Source organism: Sorex araneus, chromosome 1 (genome assembly GCF_027595985.1).
Source record: "Sorex araneus isolate mSorAra2 chromosome 1, mSorAra2.pri, whole genome shotgun sequence".
In the NCBI taxonomy this organism is placed as follows: domain Eukaryota; kingdom Metazoa; phylum Chordata; class Mammalia; order Eulipotyphla; family Soricidae; genus Sorex; species Sorex araneus.
The window spans coordinates 242,322,157-242,339,044 of record NC_073302.1 but is presented as its reverse complement, the minus strand read 5'-3'; the positions used below and the strand labels follow the sequence as shown (position 1 = coordinate 242,339,044).

Sequence of the window (16,888 nt, the reverse complement as noted above, 5' to 3'; positions counted from 1 at the left end):
ATGAGCCAGTGTAAGGTCACTGGATGTTATGACAAGTCCAGCTGCTATTGTTGAAGTAGATCAGGAAGTTGTGATTGTGTTTTAAATTTAAGCATTCGAAGAAATTCATATATTTGATTTAATTTTGAGGGTTGTTCATGTGTCAAGTTCTGAGTGAGGTACTAAGAACTAAAGAAGAAGAAAATAGTGAAGGCAGCTCATGGTGAGAAGTGGTGTTTGTGGGATTGAAGGTATTAGAATGATGGGGTGGCTCTCCAGAGCCAGACAGCTATGACAAATGGCAAAAGTATTACAAAACAGTCATGTGTAGAGAGAATTATCATACACCTAATCCTTTGGGGATGGATATTTATTATAAAATCTTGAACATTTTTGTCTAAATTCGTTGATCTCTTAGTAGTATTTTTTTCTCGAAATGTATTTTCTTGAGTTACCAGACACATTAAAAAACAGTGAAATCCGAACATCAGTCATCTTGGTTTTAGGTTTTGTGTGTTCATCTACATGTTCCCTATTTTGTTTTGTTTTGTTGTTGTTGTTGTTCTGGACCCAGTGTTGAGGGAGAGCTCATTATGAATTTCTGACTGTAAAGTGTTAGGGGTACAAAGACCCTAGAGATACTCCCAACTCTAGTGAGTGTCATGGTCTGCTAGGGAAGGCTATAGTGGACGTGGTGCTGGTGGTGGTGTAGTGATAAGTAGTATCGGTGATGGATGCTCTTTATTGCTTGTCTGTCACATTGAAAGCCAGGATCTTCTCAGAGAGTGGCTCATTTCAGTCTTAGATTTTACTTTTTATTCTTTGATAAAATTTTTATTTTAAGCATTTTGGTATATTTTATGTTACATGGTTATAATAGTGTTGTGTTTATGGTTTTGATACAGTTACTGCACCTTCCCCACCACCAAGGTGCCCTAGCCTCTGCACCACTGTCCTCGTGTCACTTCTGTCCACCTCTTCCTCCCCCCCAAAACCCCCAACCAATGTGTATTAATCTAGTTTTGTAATCAGAAGCCATTTGTCCATTCCTTTGTTTTGTTTCTTTGTATGTTACAGACCAGTAAGATCATCTTGTATTTATCCTTCTCCCTCTGACTTATTTTGCTTAGTATGATACCCTCTAGTTTTTTCCATGCTGTAGCAAATTGCACGATTATATCTTTCCTCATAACTGTGTAGGATTCCACTATGTATAGAAACAACTTCTTTCTCCATTCATTAGTTGCTGGACATTTGGTTTGTTTCCATACCCTGGTCATTGTACTCAGAGCTGCAGTGAGAATAAGTGTGTATATATCTCTGCATTAATGTTTTGCCTTTGAAGCGACCATTCTATTGACTTGAATTTCTGAATAGGGACCTGGAACCTTAGCAAGTGGGGAATGGCAAGTATAGAGAAATGCAAATGTGTAGAATATGATCTGGATGTGATGGCAGCGTGAGAAGTGGGAGGAGTTCACCTGCAGAGGCAGCTGGCACTGGGAGGAAAGTCAGGAACCTGCCCCCAGGAATTGGCCTTGGTGGTCTTGTAGTGTGGCAGAGAGGACTTGTCCTAAGCAGGACGTGCCCATCATGGGGGTTGCCTTGCCTCAGAGATAGGAGGATACTGCCAGACTGGCTGTATGGAGTGGAAGGGTACGCCTCTTGTGTCAGGCTACATCTTGTGGTTCTGAGCACCCTCTTTCTAAGGGACAAACTGGACAGCACTTGGGAAAGTTGAGGAGGTCTGAGAACATTGTAAGCCTGTCTTCAGAGACTTGGAAACTTACAGAATTGTTGGGTTTGGAACATTCTGTTCAGGGTCTAGATGCAGAAGATGCATTGGTTTGAAGTTACAAAGATACAGTTTTAACTGAATATGCAACAAAAGTAGACTCAGAAGAAGAATAGAAGAGTGCCAAATCAACAAAATTATAAATGAAAAAGTGTACATCGCTACTAATAAAAAATAATAGAAATATAAAGGATGAGACTACTGTGAACAACTAGAATATGTTATGTCAACAATGTGGACAACTTAGAGGAAAAGGAAACAATTTTAGAAGCATGGAACCCACCATGGCTGATTTAAGACAAAGCAAAATCAGAACAGACCAATTGCTAGAAAGGAGATGAGTCAGTAATTAAAGTTATCCCAACAGTGAAAGCCCAGGACCAGATGGCTTTACTTCAGTATGATATATATTTGAAGAAAAAATACTATCAGTTCTTCTATTTCCCAAAATGGAAGAGAAAGGAACACCTCTAAACTAACTTTATCAGATGTCTTAACCAGAAAAAGAACCTGGTGCCTTAATCAGAAAAAGAACACTATCTTAAAATAAAACTACAATAAAATAAAACTAACTTAAAATAAAACAGTATAGATGCTGTAATTCTTAATAAAATAGGAGTAAACCAAAACCACAACACATTGAAAAAGAATTCCCGTGATTAAGTGGGATATATTTGTAGGATGCAAGATGAATAATTTATGGTTTCAACATCAATGATGTAAGTTACATTAATAGAATAAAAGAAAATATGTAATTTTTATAGATACCAGAAAAGCATGACAAAATTAATATTATAATAAAAATTAAATTATATACAGAAAACACATACTTTAAAAAATATTAATGAATCACCGTGAGGTACAGTTACAGACTTACAAACTTCTGTGCTTGTGTTTTAGTCAACCAATGATCAAGTACCCATCCCTCCACCAGTGCCCATTCTCCAGTATTCCATCCCTGCCCCCCCCCACCTCTGTGGCAGGGCATTCCCTTTTGCTCTCTTCTTTTGGGAGAAAACACATACTTTAGCATAATAAAAGCTATCCATGGCAGAAAGTCCACAGCTGACATCATACTCATTGGTGAAATACAATTTTCACCTAAATGTTCTCTCACAGTTTCTAGTCAACTGGTATTCCTAGTGAGAGCAACTAGGTAAGAAATAAAAGACACCAAAATTGAAAAGAAGCAATGAAAATTGTCTCCATTTGCGGAAAAAAACTCACAGTTTTATATGTAGAAAACCCTAATGACATCAGCAAAGTATTGTTTTAATAGGGCCCTTCAGGACAGATATAGAATGATCTCATTCACTTGCCTGTTTTGCTTTATGTCTTTGATGTGTTCTATGGTTTGGGATCTCACACCCAAGTCTTTACTCTATTTTCATGTACCTTTTGTGCCTTTGGTATTAGTGGTTCAGTGTCTTTTGCAACAGACAATTTCATTTCCCCAGCACCATTTGTTGAAGAGCTTTTTTTTTTTCCAATATGTGTTCATGGCCTCTTTGTGTAAATTAACTATCCATATATCCAAGGGTTTGTTTCTGAACTCTTAATTTTAGTTCAGATGTCTGCTTTTTTCCAGTGCCTCAGGGTTTTGATTACTATAGCAATATATTTTAAAGTTGGGAAATTTGATTACATCCCTGATTATAGAAATATTTTTATATGTTCTTGAATGCCATTAGAATTTTGATGGGAATTGTACTGACTGTAGAATGCATTGGGTAGAATATCACTTTAACAAGTGACAATTCTTCTATACATAAATATGGTCTATTTTTCCATTTCCTTCCTTCCTCCTTCTTCCTCCCCGATCTTCTCTCTTCCCACTCCTGGCTGTGCTCAGGGATCACTTCTGGCTGGACTCCAGGATTTATACACAGTGCTAAGTCTTGAAGTCCAGTGAGCTACATGCAGGGAAATCGCCTTATCAGCTGTACTATATCTTCAGCCCCTATTTCTTTTCATTATGATTTATATTTTTGTGTGCATAATTCTTTCACTCCCGAATTGATTCCTAGATATTTGAAACTTTCTAATGCAATTGTAAGCAGACTACTTTTCGCTTTTTTAATCTTCTAGTTCATTGTTTTCTATGCATAATGCAACAGATTTTTGTATATTGAGTTTGTAGCCCATCATTTTGTTTCCAATATTATTTTGGTGGAAAACTAAATAACTAGAGTTCTATTATATTATCTTATCATCTAAAATATTAATATTTATACTTTTCCTAAGATATATATCTTTTTCTTTTTTCCTATTTAGTTGTTATGGCTAGGTCTTTTATTACTATGTCAAATAATAGTGCCTAAAGTGGATATACTTGTCTTTATACCTGTTTTTGGAGGAAATATGTTTAGATTTTTGCTGTTGAATATGATGCTAGCTGTGGACTTCTTGTATATGGACTGTCCTATGATGATATATGTACTTTGCATCCCCATTTGTTTGAGTTGCCCTTATAAATGGATGTTGGATTTTATCAGAAGTTTTTCTGCATCTGCTGATGATTACTTGATTTTTAATCTTTCCTTTTGTTGATATGTATATGTTGTTGATATGTATATGTTGAACTATCTTTGCATTCCTGGAATAATTACACTAGGTCATGATGTACAATCCTTTTGATGTATTGTTGAATTTATTTTCGGAAGGAATTTTGAATTTGTTGTATATTAGAAATATTGGTCCTAGTTTTCTCATGATGATGTCTCTAAATATTTTTGAGATATTAAGGTAACAATGGCTTCATGAAAAATATTTAAAATAATTCCTGGTTTTTTTTTCAGTTTGAAAGAGAAGTTGGAAAGGACTTAGTAAAGGTCAGCCTTGAAGGTTTGGTAGAACTGTCAAGCTAACCCATGTGGACCTGGGCATTCATTTTAGGGGAACATGATAGCTGTTTCAGTTCCTTGCTTGTAATTGGCCTATTTAGGTTTTCTGTTCCCCTTTGTCTTCGTCTTAGAAGGGTTGTCTAATTCTATATCTTTGTCCATTCCTTTCAGATTCTTTGACTTACTAGTATAAAGTTGTGTATGGTAGTCTCTAATGAACCCTTCTTTGTTGATTTATTTATTTATAAACCATTTTTAGTAAGCTACCAAGATTTACAATACTGTTAATTATATTTTTTATGGCTACATCATTTCAACACCTCGCCCATAGCCAGAGAGCCCACTTCCCCCTACCAGCGTCCCAAGGACCCCTCTGCGAAATACCACATTCCATGTAAGCTCAGTTTTGTATGACTCTTTACAAGTCTGTGGCATCTTTTAACATGTCCTCGTTCATTCCTGACATGTATTAAGACTTTTTTTTATCATGAACCTAGCTAAGAGTTTTTCAGTCTTGTCTGAGCTTTGAAGAACCAGATCATGTTCAGCAATCTTCTGATTCCTATTTAGTTCCTATCTGCTCTAATATTTGTTATTTCCTTACTTCCACTTTAATTCCACTGAAGTGGATAAAAGTACTGAATTATGACTCCTGTGTTTGGGTCTGTGAGAAGTCACTTGTACACGAACAGAATACTAAAAATTACTTATTTTTTAAAAAATAATAATCACCTGCATTCTCATAGAATAATGTGGTTTCATTGGTGATTGATGAAATGTACCTGTGAGTGTGGAAGACGCAGGTGTTCAGAGAACGTCAGTGTCTTTGTTTCACTAATAATCTGTCCCTTCTGCTCTTAATCTTAAATATTTTGTGTTTATATCTTTTCCCTCTTAATTTTTTTTATTTTGTTCAGGTCCTAATAGAAGCTAATAGAGGCTACATAAAAGTTAATAGTTTCCATCTTTGAAGTTTAAAGTGAACAATCTTGGGGCCGGAGCGATAGCACAGCGGGTAGGGCGTTTGCCTTGCACGCAGCCAACCCGGGTTCAATCCCCGGCATCCCATATGGTCCTCCAAGCACCGCCAGGAGTAATTCCTGAGTGCAAAGCCAGGAGTAACCCCAGAGCATCGCTGGGTGTGACCCAAAAAGCAAAAAAAAAAAAAAAAAAAAAAAGAGTGAACAATCTTGTAAATAGAGCTTGATATGTGAATAGTTAAGTACAGCAGTGACATCTCATGATTGGAGAATTGTTTAAGAATTTGAGTAAGGTTAAGATATTCCATCACTGCCGCCATGTAGTTCATTTATTGGCTCAGCTTCATAGACTCATGATTAGATCTTGGAAGAGCTCAGCTAGCCACAGAAATCACAGACACAGTGGTCTCCCCACTGAAAACTCAGGGGGAACCTTTGGGCATGGGGCAGACTGAGTACCAGCCCTGTTGGAGCCCTGGCAGCTACACTCACACCCCCCACAGCTGCTGCCAGCCAAAGCCCCGACTCCATTGCTTCATGGCTGAGCTCTGCAGAGATGCCAGACTGTCCAAAATTCCAGGTACACTGGTCTCCAGGGTGAGATTTCTGGGGTCTTCTCTGAATGGGGATGGAGAGCCTCCTCCCACCCTCTGTGGAAGCCCTGACAGCTACATTCACATCCCACAATGGCATTCATGTGAGTTCATTGCCCAGCTAAATATTCTGGAATTGATCCAAACTCTGTAATACTGACAAATAGTAGAAACACACCAAATTAGATGGGAAAGTAACATAGTAGCCAACTAAGCTCAGTTAACAAAAACATTAACATAGGAGGCCCAGCTAGTAACAACAGCATAGCAAACCCTCAGACACGGACTTAATGTCCCTATAGTGAGATATAACAATTTTCACAAATCTTTTTTTACTGAAATATTTTTGATTTTTGATAATTGCATTGGACTGGAGCGATAGCACGGTGGATAGGGCGTTTGCCTTGCACGCGGCCGACCTGGGTTCGATTCCTCCGCCCCTCTTAGAGAGCCCGGCAAGTTACTGAGAGTATCCCACCTGCACAGCAGAGCCTGGCAAGCTGCCCATGGCATATTCGATATGCCAAAAACAGTAACAAGAAGTCTCACAATGGAGACGTTACTGGCGCCCACCCGAGCAAATCGATGAATGGGATGGCAGTGTTACAGTGCAGATAATTGCATTAGCCATTTATTTGTAACAGGTACTATGAGTGAAAGTATTTTGTGCCTGCTAAGGTGCAGACTTGGGAGGCGGTTGGGAAAACAGCGGCAGTGGTGGAGGGAAGGTGACACTGGTGGTGGGATTGGTGTTGGAATATTGAATATTTGTAACAAATGTATCATGAACAATTTTGTAAGCCATGCTGTTTAAATAAGAAAAATAAAAACAAAAAGACTTTGGGTAGTGTTAAGTACTATAAAACATAGAGGATAAATAAGGGTACCTGGAATTTATTGACTGTTGTACTTAGGTCAACTTCTCATTTCTGGAAAACTTGAATTCAGAGGCTTAGGAGAGATGCAAGGACCAAAATAGTAAGCAAATCCTGTTGTAAGCAGATTAGGATAATATTGACTGATGAGCAGTGAATCACTTGAAACAGTGCACTCAGATGACATGATTTCATATCACAGAATTCTTTTTTTCACATTGACTTTAGTGTCATGAATAATTTAAAATAAAGGGCATATTTCTATGGAAAACTGCATTGTCATAAACCCTTTAACATGTTCTATAGGACAAAATGAAAATTCCATAAGGTAAATTCAGGTTTTATCTGGCCAGAATATAGAGGGACATAGCAGAACAGCTTAGGAAGTGTTTGGTCTCTACAGTCTGTTTTACGGTCACTTAATTAATTTATTAATAAGCGGTCTGTTCTTTACTTCCTTATCCTCATTTTGTTTTTGGTGGTGGTGCTGGGGATTGAGTCCACGGCCCACACATGCAAGACTTTTCATTTTATCACTTCATACTGTCCCGCAGTGTCTGGTGACCTGGGTACATGGAGCCGATTTGGATGCAGTCTATGACTGATGGTCGATAGACTCAGACTACAGGCTGATGGCACTGTAGAAAATTTAATTCAGGGTAAACAGTGATTATAGAGGAGAAAACAGAATACAATACATATGACAAGGGCAGGTGGTAAATGGGAGACTTAAGGTTAGATCAGTGGTTACTTGGGGAAGATTGGTATAAGTAGAAACAAAATTATTTATTTAGCTGTCATCACAGTTGCCAAGTAGTTATTTGTCTAGATTCTAGGTGTTCCAAACCCTGCCACCAGTGATTGCCAATCATCGATCTATCTGGAAAATGTTAGCCCCCATCCCCCCCACCTCCTCCCTGGCTCCACTGTGTCACTTCTGTCTGGGTCTTGGGAGCATTCTTGCAGTTCAATCTGTTGTCCAGCTTGCTTTGCCAACAGGAACTCCAACAATCATTGAGCCACATAACTGACTCTTCTCTTTCTTTCTTTCTTTCTTTCTTTCTTTCTTTCTTTCTTTCTTTCTTTCTTTCTTTCTTTCTTTCTTTCTTTCTTTCTTTCTTTCTTTCTAAGAAAAAGACATTTTACTAGGTGGTCACTTAACTTGGCTTAATCAAGATTATCTTTAGTGTAGGATTATCCTCTAAGTTATATATTACTTGTTTTCCTTTCAAAAATTGACATGAAATTATAACTTAGTGGTACTGTTTTGGGGGGATTGGGGCTGGCTCACACCTGGCGATGCTCAGGAGTTATCTCTGACTTTGCACTCAGGAATCCCTCCTCGCGGTGCTCCAGTCTCCTGTCTCTCTGCTCCCTTGGTGATGGTATTTTAAGAATTTGGTTGAGGGGCTAGAGAATAGTATAGTACTTAAGGTGCTTATCCTACCAGCCCCAATTTTAATCACCAGCACCGCATATGGCCCGCCAAGCACTGCCAGGACATAGTTCTGATCAGAGCACCAGGAGTAGCCCTGGGGCACTGTTGGGTAGGACCCCAAACCAAGAAATTAGGCTGAGGGGCTGCAAAGATAGGTCAAATGGCCCTGAGTTTGATTCCTGACAATGACTGTGCCCCCAAGCACCACTGTGTCATTCTTGTGACCCCTCAACACCACCACTGGCCTAAGCATATGTGCTGGTGGAGCTCTGCCAATCATTGGCTCGTTAAAAATAAAAGAAGTAGATTGATGCTCAAGGTATCATGAGCACAAATTGGAGCCATGGATCACACACTTGTTTTCTCTGTTCATTGGCTGAATTCATTTATCTATTAACGCATATTTGGTTATCTTTACACTTTTTATCTTCACATTTCCTTTCCATTGGTACCAGGAATCATTTCTTTCAGCTTGTCTCTCAAACCCGAAACCTTGGGGAAGCCACACTATTCAACTCAGTAGCTACTCATCACCTCTTTCCTTTTACATTAATTAAAACAAAATGAAATTTAAAATTCAGTTCCTCAGTAACTCTAACCACATATCATGTGTGTGGCTGAATATTCTGTGGCTGGGAGCTTCCATATTGGACATGTCTGGAAGAGAGTTTACCTAAACTCTATTGCCTTGGTATTTCTTGACCTGGTTCTCAAGAGACATAGCAATGTACTGTCTATTTGATCACCTGGTACCTTTGTCTGTCAAGGCTGTTCCCATTAAGGGCCAGCGATGTAGTACAGCAGATAGTGCACCTGCCTTGCAGATAGCCGACCCAGGTCTGATTACAGGCATTTCATATGGTCCCCCAGCACGGCCAGGAGTGATCTCTGAGCACAAAGCCAGGAGTAAGCCCTGAGCACAGATAAGTGTGGCTCAAAGCCAAGCAAAATGATTAAAATTCCCCTCTGTTTTATATTAGGACTTCATCATGTGCCATCTGAATAAAGATTGCAGTGTTATGAAAGCCATAAAACCTTCCTTACCATTTCTTTCCTTGTGTGCTCTTACTAGTATCTTAAACCATCATACCTAATGCTAATTTATTTATTAAAATAAGACTTCTGGTGGACTGAAGTTCTTGGGGGTGCAGAACTAGATTTTGATATTCCAGGTTAGGAACTTACAGTCTTTGCCTCATAAACATTGTACATGTTTAATAAGCAGATGAATGAGGAGGCTATGCTTAGATTACATTCTGAGCGCAAGACAGTTTGGACGTGTGGCAGTGAGAAGAAAGGAGGTGAGTTGTAGCCAGGAGCAGTATTAGGAACATAAGTCTGGTGGTAAACAATTAAAAGGCAACTATACAACTATACACTCTTCAGCTGTTGACATGGAGGAGCAGTTTCAGCATCACTCGGGGCTCAAGCAGGAGACAGAAACAGAACTTGAATTATGGTATTACATAAAAATGTATTTCACCGGGTTTGCTAGTAATGGCACCTCCAGTGAGGTATGGTGGTCTCACTTTAATAACTTTAGCCTGCAACTTCAAAGGAGTTAAAGGTATTACATTCTCCTGTAAAATCAGGCACTGTCAGTCTGGTTAATTCTTCAAGACCCTTCCTGTTCCTGACTTAGGTTAGACACATTAGCAACTCAGCAGGAGAGGCAAATGCATGTGTACATGTGCAAGGGAAGAAAGGGAAGACGGACTAAGAATAGTGACTGTGGTCAGACTGATCTAACTTGACCCTGCCTTTGGAAATGTAGTTTCCAGGACAGGGTACCTTCCAATATTCAGTTTCTTCATTTTGAAATGAAGATGCTTATCTGTCTTGTGAAGGCTAAGTTAAACATCTGTGATAGTTTAGCACTCGGCTAATTCTGAGGAAAACATTTACCAGCGGTAGCTAATGAGAAAGTAATATTTCTATAATCTCACACTAATGTTACACAAATTCACATCATATTTCACTGTATAATTGTTGCATATTATGCCTTTTTTCACAAAAAATGGAGTGTGACCATCATTTGAGAATTTTAAAAGGATTGTGGAGGCATTACTAGAAAAACAGGATGTGATGATTAAACAATGAAATAGAGTAGTTGTTTGTCCCAGAGGAAGATTAGATGATTGCTAAACAGGATTGATTATCCAAAAAATATGACACTATTAGGCAAAATTCGTGAGATACAACCATCTCTAAAGCAGCAAATAGTGCTGGTTACTTTCAAAATCAGGCAGATAAAATGATGTGGTTAAATTTGGTCCAGACACTATACAATCCAAGGTATAATTTTCTGTATTTGGGAGCAAGGTGATCACATATGCAAATTACTTTGGGAAAACTTTTTGCCTTTTGCTCTGCATAATCAACAGCACTCTGTACAGCTGTTCCTAAGGAAGGGGAAGAAAATGATGTGCTGCTTTTAATTTTAAATAAGCAAACAAGGATGTGTATAAATTAGAGTATCATTGAATGGTCTTTTATTTTTACATTTTTGCATCCTTTCAAGGTGCTAGTGACTGTGTTAAGGATACAGGTTCTCATTTTTTACCAGACTCCATGTAATTTATGTGTGTTCAGACAGCTTGTTTGTTTGCTTATTTATTTATTTAGTTTGATCACACTTGGTGGTACTCAGTGCTTACTCCTGGCTCTGTACTCAAGGATCACTCCTAGCAGAGCTGGGGAACTATATGGGGTTCTGGGAATTGAACCTGGTCGGTTGTGTACAAGGAAAATACCTTACCACTAGACAGTTCTTTATTATTTTTTTTAAAAAATTTAAACATCACGATTTACAATGTTGTTTATAATATATAAAATAATAAGGAAATTTGTGAAAATTGTTATATCTCACCATGGGGTTGTTGTATTTGAGGATTTACTAACCTGTTTATTGCTAGCTGAGCCTTCTGTGTTGTTGGATTTTTTGGTTTGTTTGTTGAGGTTAGTTGGCGTCTATGTTTACTTTCTCATCCAATTTGGTGTGCTCCTCATGGAATTTCAGGATTGTGGAATTTGGAGGTGTCCAGAAACCTCAGGATCTGTAGAACTGGGACAAGTCTGCACAGATTCTTAGTGGAATTAGGCCCTGGGTCATTGATGTGGCTGCAGCAGGGGGGTGTGGCTATGGCTGCTGGGGCTTTGTCAGGGTGGGGACTCAGCCTAGCCGCCTCCTAATGGCACCCCAGAGTTTTTATCTGAGGGTATCGGTGTGTAGCTGCTTGATTTGCATCTTCTCAGAGACTTAGCTCAGGAATCTCTCAGTGGGTAAGTTCAGGTGGCCAAGGCTATAGGAGGTGGGCCCCGACAATTCTTTTAAATAGACAAAGTTGCTTTCCTTCGGTATGGAAATTGCATGATTTTCCTTACCCTTGTGTGAAGCTCCTGTTTTCTTATATCTACCTTCTTGTATTGTAACCACCTGTGTAGCTTAGTCACACAGAATACTTGAAAGTTCTCTGTTACTCATTTTATGTTGAAAGTATTTAAAGAGGGGGGCTATTTTAGAACATGCTGGATGAAGTTTTGCTGAATGAATGCTTCATCACTACATTTTTCTTGTATGTGGTCTTTCTAAGTAAATTAAAACTCTGGATAGGAAACTATAGTATGCTCTTAAGAGCTTTCATAACTTGAGCACAATCTGATAAATAACATAGGTTGCTTTGTACTTCTTGTTAATATTAGTTATCCTGGAGGAACTTCATAAAGTCAGTTCAGCACGTATCAACTCTTTGTCAGTATTTTACCCTTATATCACTTGTATCACTTGTCACTCTGTTGCTCATCAATTTGCTCGAGCGGGTGCTAGTATTGTCTCCATTCATCCCTTTCGAGTGCTGCTGTAACCCAATGGCGTCTGCTCGCTCCAGGAACACGAAAAGCATCAAACTTTTCATTCAGGGTCGTGACAAAGAAATCTGACTGTCTCTTAGGTGGGTGGCCAGGCGTTCTTTTGACGTCCCATAGAATCCAGTCGGTTACCCTTATGTGGCCTATTGAAACATAAAGGCTTACTAGCTCCAAAACTTGGGGTGCATGCTTTGCTTGCAGGACTGCTGTTTTTGATCCCCAGTACCTCGTGGTCCCCCCCTCCCCCCCGCCCTGCTGGGAGGCACCCTCAGCACAGACCCGAAAGTGGCCTGGAGTATGTGGATGTGACCACACTGCAAAAGTAATTTTATAAAGTGATCATCCTAATTTGTTTTGAATTTAAATATTTGTGTGGAAATTAAAACAAATGCTCTTACTTTTGTGTGAATGTTCTTTTGTGTGAAGTTCACTAGTCAGTTCTGTACACTAAATATATGTACTCAGTGTCAAAACCAAATTTGGGCTGTAACAAAACCTAAATAGGATGTGTTTTGAGTAACTGAATTAAAACTGTTCAGGCACGATGCTTGCTTCTTCCGTTTTTCTGTCCTGAGGCGGTTGCTTATAATTCCTTGGAGTTCATTTCAGAGCTTATTCCTAAAAAAAGTCAGCTGGTCTTACCTAGGAATTCACACACTCTATTAGCTCCTTATTTAAACCAATTAAAAAAGAAAGAGCTGTGGGATTAGAACTACCTTGATGAAATTGCTGAGATGTGATATTTGTATTTAAGATGGTGTTGAAGATTTAAAACATTTTGCTCATCGGTGTTTAATTTTGTGTGTTTTCTTTTTAGTTTTAGTTTCGGTTGCTGTTCCTATTGATAATCTAAGCCGAAGGGGTGATGCTACCTGAGGGAAATTTCTGCAACTCCTAAGTCGGCGGTTCTGTGGTAAGCCTGCCTTTCATTCTTTATAGCCCTTCAATTATTGTGACATTAGAGATTAGAATTTCAGTGTGAAATAAAATAGTGTATTTTGATATTTCAGACTGCTAAATATTAACATATTTAATCTGTGAGTACTGCCAGCATATACAATTTTGGAGCTTCAAAGCCTAATCAACAATTCAGAAATGTGAAAGAGTAAAAATAAAACCTAATGCATTCCTGTCATGTTTTTCTATGAAAAACAAATAAGACTGTGTATGGTTTATAACATATTAAACTGGGCTCTCGTTTTCCTCATGTTTCTGCATATTTACTTTGGTATTCTCTGTCTTAGCCAGTTCTTTGCTACCCAAATTTTGTTAATGATGAGTGAGTATAAGGTTTCACCATCACTTTCGCTGAACTAAAGTGATGGCAGTTCCAACAGCAACCTCATTTCATGAGGTTTTGAATTATATATGGATTTAAATGATCGATATTGCTCTGTCTTTGAGGGATAATTCAGACGTAATGAGACAGAGCGGACTATTATGGCAAGTTGTTCCTTTGAGCTTTGCTTTTCTCATATAAAAAATGCTTATCATTTGTCTTGTCTATTTTATAGAGTTGTAAAAAGCAAATGAGATGACATATGTGGAATCATCTTTTATTTTTTTGTGTAAAGGTAGAGGGAGAATAACAAAAATCCTTTGTTCTGAGATGGTATGGAGAGAGATATTGCTCTTAATATCCTTTGGGGAAAAGATGTGTTAAGATCTAGGGCATAGCACCACATTAATTTTATGTTGGAAAATTGAATTTGATTTCCATACTTTTATATTACAGATAAGTTTTCAGGAATATGTGTACTTTGGTCACAGTAGAATTAAAGTGGAAGGTAGTATCAGATATCTGGGGAAACTCCTCTAATATTTTGAAATTATCACACCATATTCTAAAATCAAAAGGAAGTCACAAGGGAAATTAGAAAATATTTTTACTGAATGAAAATATAGCGTAAAAATTAGTGGAATGTATCTAAAGCAGTGTTTCCAGGGGTAGTTTTTGATGCTACATGCTTATTAACCAGTAAAATTGAAGCAATAATCTAAATGTTTTACTCAAGAAAGTGGGAGCCTCAAAGTGAATTAAACCCAGAACAAGCAGAAGACGAAATAATAAATATAGAAGAAATGAACAAAATCTAAAATAGAAAATATATAGAAAAAATATGAAATCAAAGAAAGGCTGGTTGTTTGGTGATACTAGTAAAACTAATAAACCTATGGTCACGTTAGAGAAAGGAAGGAGGGAAAGAGAAAGTATAAATTTTAAATGCCAGAAAGGAGAAACCAGTAGTCAACATAGGTCTTATAGATATTGATAGGAAGAGGCTGGAGTAATAGCATAGCAGGTAGGATGCTTGCCTTGCATGCAGCTGACCCGAATTTGATCCCTGGTATCTCATATGATAACCCAAAGTACAGAGCCAGGTGTAAGCCTTGAGCACCGTAGGGTGTGACCCAAAAACCAAAACAAAAACAAAAGGAAGATAAGGACATCCTGGTAACTCTTCAGACATTACCTGAAAGATATGTGTAATTTGGATAGCTCTTTTTTTTTTTTTAAAGAAATTGGGTTTGTAATTAAAAGGTCTTTTCAAAAGCAGGCTGTAATCCCAGATGAACTCACTGGTGAATTCTGTGGGAGTATTAAGGGATAAATAAAGCCAGTTATATACACAGCCTTCAGAAAATGGAAGGGAGCACTACATTATGAGGTCATTATTATTGTGATACCAAAATTGATACTGCTTATAAGATTATACAGTTTACATGAAAGGGATATTATATCATACCCAGGTGTCATTTATTCCAGAAATGTAGGACTGCTTCAACATTTGAAAATTAATCAATATACTTTACAGTATTAGCAAACTAAGGAAAGGAAAAGATGTACAAAAAGCATTTAACGTCAGTCACCCGTCATTCATGACATAAGCTCAAAAGTAGAAATAAAAGGAGTTCCTTATTTGACAAGGGGCATATATGAAAAACTTACAGCTAATGTTATAATCATTGTATTGATGATTATAGACTAAATACTTTAGTCTAACATTAGAAAGAAGGCAAAGTCGACCACTTACCATTTCTTTTCAAAGCTGTCCTTAAGTCTCAGCATTAAAATAAGCAAAAGAAATAAAAGGCATTTTCAGCCATTTTGGTTATATCACTGTAGGTGGGATATTGAATACTATGCTTTTTATTTTTTAACTGAGTTTTGCTTATTGCTTTCTTTTATGGAGACTAGTATGAGACATGAACTCTGCATCCAATTTGCCTTACTGATTTTGTGGTATTGGTAAAATTTATCTAATTCTTGCTACCTTCATTTATTTTCTATAAAGTGGAAATATTAAGTTTCTTCTTAATTGTATAAGAATTAAATTAGTTACTATGTAAAAGATGCATCACAGTGCTTGGCTACTCTGTATTTGATTTTTTTTAAGTCCTAGCTACTTTATATTAGATGAGTTCAACCATAAACGTGGGAATTATTTTAAAAATATTTTTTCCTGTTTTTTCAGTTTGTTTTATGGACACGCCCAGTGATGTTTAGGGCTTACTCCTAGCTCTGTGCTCAGAGTTCACTCCTGGTAGGGCTTGGGGTCAGCTGTGAGCAAGACAAATGCCCTACCCAATATAGTGTCACTGCAGCTCCAGCATGGGAATTATTGAGAAGGCCATTGTTAGTAGCTTCTTATTAAAATTTAACAATCTGTTTTTCCATGCTAACAAATGGAAAAAATCACACCGCAGATACTTAGTTTGCTTGTGGCTTCTAACAACTAACCTTTCTCCATCGGTATTGCCAACCTCTCACTGTCACTGAGAGCTCCAGTGAACATTCTTGTCCGTGAATCCCTATGCATGATGAGAGTGTTTCTCTTAGACCAAGATTAGAAATGCTAAACCCATAATATGGTAGTCTTAATTTTATAAGATCTAGGCCTATGGAAGGACAATTTGGTGGTATTTTACATTATCCATAAACTAGCTCTATTTTGTCCCTCTTTTTCCAATATTTAATAAAACATTATTAAATTTTTGCTAGTATGGTAAGCGAAGAAAACAGTGTTATTGTTTCATTATCCTCTTCTCTGTGCAGAGGGGTGTCTTCTTATTACTTGGCTGGTTCTGATGTAAATTATCTGGGTGGTCTTGTGAATTTTTTTCCAGCCACATGCTTTTATAGCTACATTCTGTCATATTTTGGAGGGATTACATTCTTTAATATTGTTCAATTTTTGAAATTATTTTCGAGATCATCCATCATTCATATTTCTTTAGCTTCCTTGTGAATATTTTAAATTCCGATTTTAAAAATAATTTCTGGGGGGCTGGAGAGATAGCACAGTGGGTAGGGCGTTTGCCTTGCACGCGGCCGACCTGGGTTGAAATCCCAGCATCCCATATGGTCCCCTGAGCACGGCCAGCGGTAATTCCTGAGTGTGGAGCCAGGAGTAACCCCTGTGCATCGCCAGGTGTGACCCAAAAAGCAAAATAAATAAATAAATAAATAATTCTGGAGATACGAAACCTAAAGAGAAGACGTGGTGGGTGTTCTGT

At 37.9% G+C, this 16,888-nt stretch overlaps 1 protein-coding gene across 2 annotated transcripts in view; it reads left to right on the top strand.

Moving 5' to 3' along the window:
• WASF3 (WASP family member 3) overlaps positions 1 to 16,888 on the top strand; it is a 136,082-nt gene that overhangs the window by 50,854 nt on the left and 68,340 nt on the right. For both annotated transcript variants that reach the window (XM_055124601.1, XM_055124597.1), the window contains exon 2: positions 13,188 to 13,283. The gene's annotated coding sequence lies outside the window, so the exon portion shown is untranslated. The remainder of the gene's footprint in view (positions 1 to 13,187; positions 13,284 to 16,888) is intronic.